We start from the raw sequence: 7,941 nt of genomic DNA, 5'->3' as shown, positions 1-7,941 counted from the left end.
GCCCACATAGACATACTAACCCTATAGGGAACATGAGAGAGAGGAGACGGCTGTTTTCATGGTGAGTTTCAGTGATGGTGTAGTTTCAACAGAGAATTCAGTCTGCTATCCCTCTAAGTCCTGGCTCATCAGTTCTGAAGTTATCTCTCATTCCTCATTGACTTGTGGTTAATAGTCACACATCATCCAGTCCTTACAGTAAACTGTTGGTATTACATGCCTTGTAAATGTTCAATATTAAATCACCTCTGCAACGCTCATCTGTCTTATGTGACAAACACATCTCACACTGGATTTATTTTCACATATCTTTCTGACTTTCTCCACATGTGGTGTGATGACCAAAATTCTAAGTGAGAACCTAGGTATTGTAGTGTTCACAGGGACGTCAACTGCACAAGTTCCTTTTCATTGGAAACATATGGATCCATTTTCTATTCAGCACCCAAAACCCAATTTTACCATATGAAACTCTCTGTCATGCAATACATAACATACCTTGGAAGAACTAACACTTAAGAAAGATGGTTGAACAAACTGTAACCATCTGCACTAGTCCCTAAAGCCTGCCGTCTTAGTTTACCATTGCTGTGAAGGAACACCATGATCAAGGAAACTTGGGGAGGAAAGTGTTTATTTGGCTTACATTTCCACTGTACTGTTCATCTGTTGAAGGAAGTCAGGACAGGAACTCAAACAGCACAGGAACCTTGAGCCAGGATTCAATGCAGAGGCCATGGAGGGATGCTTATTGGCATGCTCTGAACACTTTCTTTAAAAAAAAAAAAAAAAAAATTATTGGTTATTTTGTTTATTTACATTTCAAGCGTTATCCCCCTTCTAGTTTCCTCTCCAAAACTCCTCCATCCCACCCTCCCATCCCATCTTCATGAGGGTGCTCCGCCCCCCCATCCACTCCCACCCCACCACCCTAGCATTCCCCTACGCTGGGGCATCAAGTCTTTACAGGACCAAGGGCCTCCCCTCCCATTGATGCCAGATAAGGCCATCCTCTGCTACATATGCAGCTGGAGCCATGGGTCCCTTCATGTATACTCTTTGGCTGGTGGTTTAGTCCCTGGAAGCTCTGGGGGGTCTGGTTGGTTGATATTGTTCTTCCTCTGGGGTTGCAAACCCCTTCAGCTCCTTCAGTCCCTCCCCTAACTCCTCCATTGGAGATTCCTGCTCAGTCCAATGGTTGGCTGCAAGCTGAATGCTTTCTTCAAGAACCCAGGACCACCAGTCCAGGACTGATAGCATTCACAATGGGCTGGACCCTTCCCCATTGATAACTAATTAAGAAAATGGCCTACAGTCTTGCCTACAGCAAGATCTCATGGAGGCATTTCCTCAGCTGAGGCACCTCCCTCTCTGCTGACTCTAGCTTGTGTCAAACTGACACAAAGCTAGCCAGTGCAGCTGATGTGTTGAAAGTATCATAACTCGGGTACTTTAACACAACGGATACTCTATTATTCACCATCTAAAACCAGCATTTTCAAAGTCAAGCTCCCTCTAACTTTTCTAGCAAGGGGTCTCTCCTTGCCTCTAACAGGTTCTTGCTGCTGCTAGTAAGCCTTGGTTTGCGGTAGCTTAACGTCAACCTCCTTCCCTGTCTCTCTCTCTTTGCCTCCATATCCTCTGCCTTCCTTTCTGTTTCCTTCTGCTTTTTAATGAGGACACCAGCACTACTGGGTTAGCTCAACCACGAATGATTTTTCTCTTAACTAATTACACCTACAATGACAATTTCCAAAGGAGGACATATTCTGTGGCCATATGAGAGATTTTAATCTTCCAAATAGGTTTGAATCATCTCATCTCAGAAACAGGAATGCGCTTTCTCTGGGCCATGTTTGTCTCCCCTGTCTTCTGCTTTCATTAAGTATTACTATAAATAGAAGCTTAATGGATGTCACTGTTCCGTGTACTAATCCTGTGATTAAAAACCTCGCTCCATTTGGTTATTTTTTTTTCCTAGAACCAAGTGTTTTAAAAAACTTTTCTCTGAATAACTTGTAGGTTTTATTTTAGCGTCGAAGAAAATCATATGTCTAATTACATGTTTCTTATTTTTGTCAGGAAGCTTAAGAACTTACTGACTCGTTAATTTTAATAACTTTGCACGGTGCCATAACCACATATGTGTGTATTTTTACTTTTCTTCCAGTGTTAATGTTTTATTTTCATTCTGGGGTTAAACAGATTTTAAAATTGGTTCTTATTACAAGTCACTCCTAATTCTCTGTGGGGGAAAAGCTGGTAATAACTAGGAGAGTGACATCCTGAGGCTCCCTCGTTCACAGCCAATTTTTTGTTATCCCGGCACTCTATCAATCACGACAAACCAATGAATAGGAGCCATCGGCATCGGAGGCAGAACATGTGTAGAGCTCCAGTGACAGACAGGGTAATGGGGTTCATTCACTTTATGCTTGAGAAAATCAGGGAGATCTGACTCCTTCAGTGATGGGGGCAATGAGAAAAACAACACAGAATCTATAAAAGACACCTGGAAAAGCAGAGAAAATAAATAAGAGGGTCACTGAAAATTGTACTAAAAGCACCAAGGAACAGGAGTAAAAACTGCAGCAGGCTGGATGGGAAAGAAGATATTTACAAACAAACAACAGGGCCTGATGATAGTGCTCAGTGCACAAAGGGCTTGCTGTAGAGCCGGATGACCGAAGTTCGATCACCAAGACCCACTTCGTGGGAGGCGAGAACTGACTCCAGCGGGCTGTTCCATCACCTGTATGTGCACACTCTCACACGCATTCCCTCTTTTATCTCCTTCTCTCTTTTCCCTCTCCAAATGTAAGAGAAAAAAAATGAACTCCTGTCCATCTTGAATGGGAAACAATGACATAGAACGAGACAGATCAGAGAGAGGAGGTAAGGCCCCCATCACCCACAATGAGAAGGACCTGGAATGCTTGCTGTTGTTAAAGACGCAGAAGAACAAATGGAAATGAAGTGAAATGTAATAAGGGAGCTTAATGAAGTGCAGGTGGTTGTCAGTTCTCATTTTGAAAAGGGCTGAGATCATATTCCAGGAAAGTCTAATGGGAACGCTTAGGCTGTGAGGAGTTTTAAAAGTCTCTGTGGATTGTCCGAGAGAGGGTGAAAATTCTTCATAAACAAAGAAATGAGATGCACTTTAATCAATATTAGGTGCTAGAGGAGAGCAGAATTGTGATTAATGAACAGCGAAAGGGGAGAAAATGCCTCGTGTGATCTGTTTCTCCTATACAGTACCAACGGGATTGGTGTTCCCATGAGCAAGATCTCATCACAACATCTGTGGACTTCTGAAGGCTCCACCCGGAAAGCCAAGACAGTGGACAGATAAATAACAACAAGGAATTCAGGAAATCACAAAGTCAGGAAGTACAAAATCCTGGGCTGGGAACAACTTTGAGTCTGTTTAATACATAAAACTACAATTAAATAGGTGACATTTAATTCATAACATTAAGTGTAATCTGTAATACGGAAGGGAAAGCTTGCATAATATAAAGAAAACTTTGATGCTAATGGACTGGAAGAAGGCTGCCATGCTCTACTGATTGACTGGGGTAGAAGCATCTTGTAGCATCTCTTTATTAATGTAAGGGTATTATTTGGATCAGACATGACACTTGATTGCCACAAACTTGTGTGATGAAAAGTCTTCTAAAAACCTCTCAACAGCCCCCACCTCCTGGTATGCATGCCTTAGATCAAGGTTACACCATGCAATCTTGCCTCTAACCAAGAGCCTGTAAAGTCCATTTCTGGAATTGGCCTGGGGAAGATTATAATTCCTGTCTTGTTTTACTCCAGCTTTTCTTGGGTGCTTGCTCTGATAAGCCAGGTAAGCCCAAGTAACAAGAAACCGAAGGCCACAGAGGATGCAAACCTGCCATCAACCAGAGAGATGGATTGAAAGCACATGCTCCCCAAGGTGAGCCTTCTGCTGAGACTAGAGTCCAGTTCAGCACCCCTGTGAGGGACCCGAAAACAATTCACGCAGTAGGAGATCGTCTTATCGGAAGCTACTCCATTTAGGGGTGGTTTGCTACACAGCAATAGCTAACAATTTTCTCCTTTACTAAACTCTGGCCAAACTCATCTGTGCCCTATCTCTACAAGGTCTCAGACTTGGCTTATAAAACTTCAACAAACACAAAGTTTCTAAGAACCCAAGCCCATATCCCCAGTTTGTCCCAGCCACCTTAAAATGTCTGTACCAAAATGCTGAAGGGTGACCACTGAATTTTCTATGACCACCTTTTAGCTAAAGAGAGTTCTCTTTTTCTTTTTTCTTTTTCTTTTTGTTCCCCTTTCTAAGAAGGAGTGATGAACCCACACTTTGGTCTTCCCTCTTCTTGAGCTTTATGTGATCTATGAATTGTATCTTGGGTATTCCGAGCATTTGGGCTAATATCCACTTGTCAGTGAGTGAATACCATTTGTGTTTTTTTATGGTTGGGTTACCTCACTCAGGATGATACTTTCTTTTCTTTTTTTTTATTGTGAGTCTTACCTTAGTTTCCCCACTTGTACACTTACACGTACATGTACACTTGTATACCCTAGATGTCAGTAGTATAGTTCTCCAGACCTGAAAACTGTTCCACTGAAAGATCATCAGGGCTTTGGTGGGGTTCTAGGTGACACAGTAAGCGGAAGGCACGGTGAGTGGGAAGGATGCATTCTGATTAAGTCTGCCTCCCTCCTGGCAGAGGTCATGAGTGAATATGCTTCAGAAGATTCCCTCCATAGGCTCTCAACATTATTATATGGACCGAGATTCTACTCAATTCTTAGCCTTGATTCTTCCTTTCCATCTACAGAACCCAAGCCAAATCCTCACTCCTCACACCCGAAAACTCAAAGCCACTGCATTTCTTAATTCCTCTTGGAATACTTCATTATTTCCAATTATCCAAACACATCAATATTTACAAGAAGTCCAAGATTTGGGGGCCATTCCCAAAGTCTCTTTCCCCCAAAGCCCTCACATCCTTTGTCTACATTTTTCTTCCATTCTGAATTTTCTATGTGCTTAGAAATTCCTGAGTTTTTCTTTCATATCTAATCTGTCATTTTTAAGATTTCTTTTGTGTATATAGGTGCTTTGCCTATATGTATGTCTATATACCATATGGATGCTTGGGGACCTTGGAGGCTAGAAGAAGGCATCAGATCCCCAGAAACTAGACTTATAGATGGTGGTGAAGCACCATACACATTCTGGGACTTAAACCTCGAGAAGAGCAACAAGTGTTCTTAACAGCTGAGGTATCTCTCTAGCACCAATATTTATTTTTAAAAATTATGTATGTGTCATGTGTTAGGGGACATAGGCCTGCCATCTTTGGAGGACAGAGGCAGCAGAGTCCCCAGAACTGAATTATAATTGGCTGCGATCCAATTGTAGTAGTACTGTGGGTACCAGGAACCAAACATAGATCCTCTGCACAGGCAATGCACACCCTTAATAGTAATCCCTCATTTTCAGTGCTACCACTTGGTTCAAAACTGTATTGCAACTTGCCTGAATTACTATAATGATATTATCAGTCTGTCCCCACTTTGTTCCCTATGATGTATCCTTGACAGAGTAGCCAAAAATCATCCTTCAAAAATATGCTCCACCATATTACTCATCTGCTCAAATTTCTCCAACAGCTGCCCACTTCAGAGTCAAAGCAAAGTCCTTGCGTTGCCTACGAACCACACAGCATCTGTCTCCACCTCCGTGGTCATCCCTAGCCTTCCTCTGCTTAGTCCTCTAGTCCCTAATCCAGCCATGATGGCAACCTGGCTGTTTCTTCCTTCAGACATCCACAGAGCAGCGCTCAGCAGATGCTGTGGAGACTGACAGGAGGGAGAGAGGAAGAAGATGCTGAGCGCTGGGAAAGGCTTCCTCACCTCATCTCACCATTCCCTGATATTCCCTCACAGACCTGCCCACGCATGCCTCAGTCGATCCCAGATCTGGTCCAGTGGACAATCAAATTTAACCATCTTAGGAGGTCATTACTGTTAGGAGGGAGAAATAAATGCTGGTGAGGTAGATCTTTGTGTCTACATGCTACAATCACCTGGGGAAAAATGGGGAGCCTCAAGGTGAACTGTACTGGCAGCCCAAATTCCGTGGATGATGTCATCATTCAAGCTGCTACACTCCAGGAAAAGCCAACGTATCTTAAAAGCGTGTAAAAAACACTTATATTTAAGTGTAAGCTGGGATGATTCAACATGGGTTTCACCTATGTGAACTGTGAGGCTGTGGAACAATGGAGGCACGCAGGAGTTCCAGGCAATGGAAGATGCCCAGCATTCTTAGCTCTAGCAACTCCAACCTTTTCCAGCCAGCAACAAGAAAAAATTCACCCCAAGAAACTTCCAACACAACCCCCAGGCCAACTATACATTCAGTGGTCTCCTAGTGTTGTCGATGACTTACCCTCTGTGTGACTGTGCTGCTAGCCTGTCCCCCCACCTCACTGCTCCTTCCTTGGCTCTGCTGGACTTCATCCCTGCAGCCCTTGCTGCCACTTGACCAGTCCCTGCCTCCCACCATCACAGGACACCTCAGCTTCTCCTGCCTACTCCTCTTGTCTCTGCACAGGCTTTCCAACTCCTCTCCTCCATGAACAGCTCTTAAAATTCTGTATCACCCACAATATTCAAAGTAGCCTTTCTAACTGTTATGTGGTCATTCACACCCAGGAAATCTCCTGTTTGGTTTCAAGGGAAAACTGGCTATTTTCCTCCAAAACTTAGTATTCCAATGACTGTGTCTGTGTCTGAAACGGCAACCCCAAGCATATTCTAAATCCAGAAAATGATAACCGCCTTGGATTCCCTCCTGTTCTTCCCCCACATGCAGATGATTGCTCTGCCCGGCCTATTCTCTCTGAAGACTCTCCTAGCCGCTTTCTGTCTGTCAGTGCAGTTTAAGATGCTGCTGTAGCTTAGAACACAGTCACAGCCTCCCAGCACGGCTTCCACGCCAATTCATTTCTTGATACTTCCACAAAAGGAATTTCTGTAGATAATAATAGTAGGTAACATTAGCTCCGTGCTTAGAATAGGCCACGCACTATTCTAAGTGTCTCCTGCCTATTTTAATCTGAACTGCCACTCAGAGCTATTGTTACACAACTGGTACTTCTTACACTTTAATGCTGAGGGCAAAGAGATCTGGAGAGGTTAAGTAACTTTTTGTCCCTAGACCTAACTCAGGAGTGACAACCCTGGGATTCTAGGTCTTGGTGGCCTCTGATCTCCCAGCTGTCATTGGCCTCCTTTGACCCTATGATATCTATTTCATCTTAGACTCTTCCATTGAATTCTTTCCCACTGCCATTTTGCTCTCTTAATGCATCAGGTGGCTACCAATGTATCTATCATTTATGATTCATTTATTTTATTAACATAAGATAAATATATATTTATTATTAAAAATAGATTTTTTTCATAAAATATACTTGGTTCCCCTCTCCCAACTCCTTCTAGACTCTCCCCACCTCCTCACACACCCAAATCCATGCACTTTCTTTTTCTCTCTCATTAGAAAACCAACAGACATCTAAAAAAAAATAATAATAGCCGGGCAGTGGTGGTGAACGCCTTTAATCCCAGCACTTGGAGGCAGAGGCAGGCAGATTTCTGAGTTCGAGGCCAGCCTGGTCTACAAAGTGAGTTCCAGGACAGCCAAGGCTACACAGAGAAACCCTGTCTTGAAAAACCAAAAATAAATAAATAAATAAATAAAATATGAAATGAAAAACAAAGTAGAATAAGACAAAAAAACAAGCACACAAGCCAACAACAAAAGAGCCAAAGAAACATAGATGCAGAGGCACACACACCACACAGAAAACCCAGGACACAAGGCTGGAACATAGATGCAGAGGCACACACACCACACAGAGAAAACCCAGG

The 7,941-nt window shown here is 43.1% G+C and overlaps 1 long non-coding RNA gene across 1 annotated transcript in view; it reads right to left on the bottom strand.

Annotated features, from left to right (window-relative positions):
- Positions 1 to 617: 617 nt before the first annotated feature.
- The window catches only part of LOC116093927, a 9,493-nt gene continuing 2,169 nt past the window's right edge, over positions 618 to 7,941 (bottom strand). The window contains exon 2 of the long non-coding RNA XR_004119894.1: positions 618 to 772. This is a non-coding gene — a long non-coding RNA (uncharacterized LOC116093927). The remainder of the gene's footprint in view (positions 773 to 7,941) is intronic.

This window comes from Mastomys coucha, unplaced genomic scaffold, assembly GCF_008632895.1.
Source record: "Mastomys coucha isolate ucsf_1 unplaced genomic scaffold, UCSF_Mcou_1 pScaffold16, whole genome shotgun sequence".
Classification (NCBI taxonomy): Eukaryota; Metazoa; Chordata; class Mammalia; order Rodentia; family Muridae; genus Mastomys; species Mastomys coucha.
The sequence above is the reverse complement of the archived record's forward strand: the minus strand, read 5'-3'. Positions and strand labels throughout refer to the sequence as shown.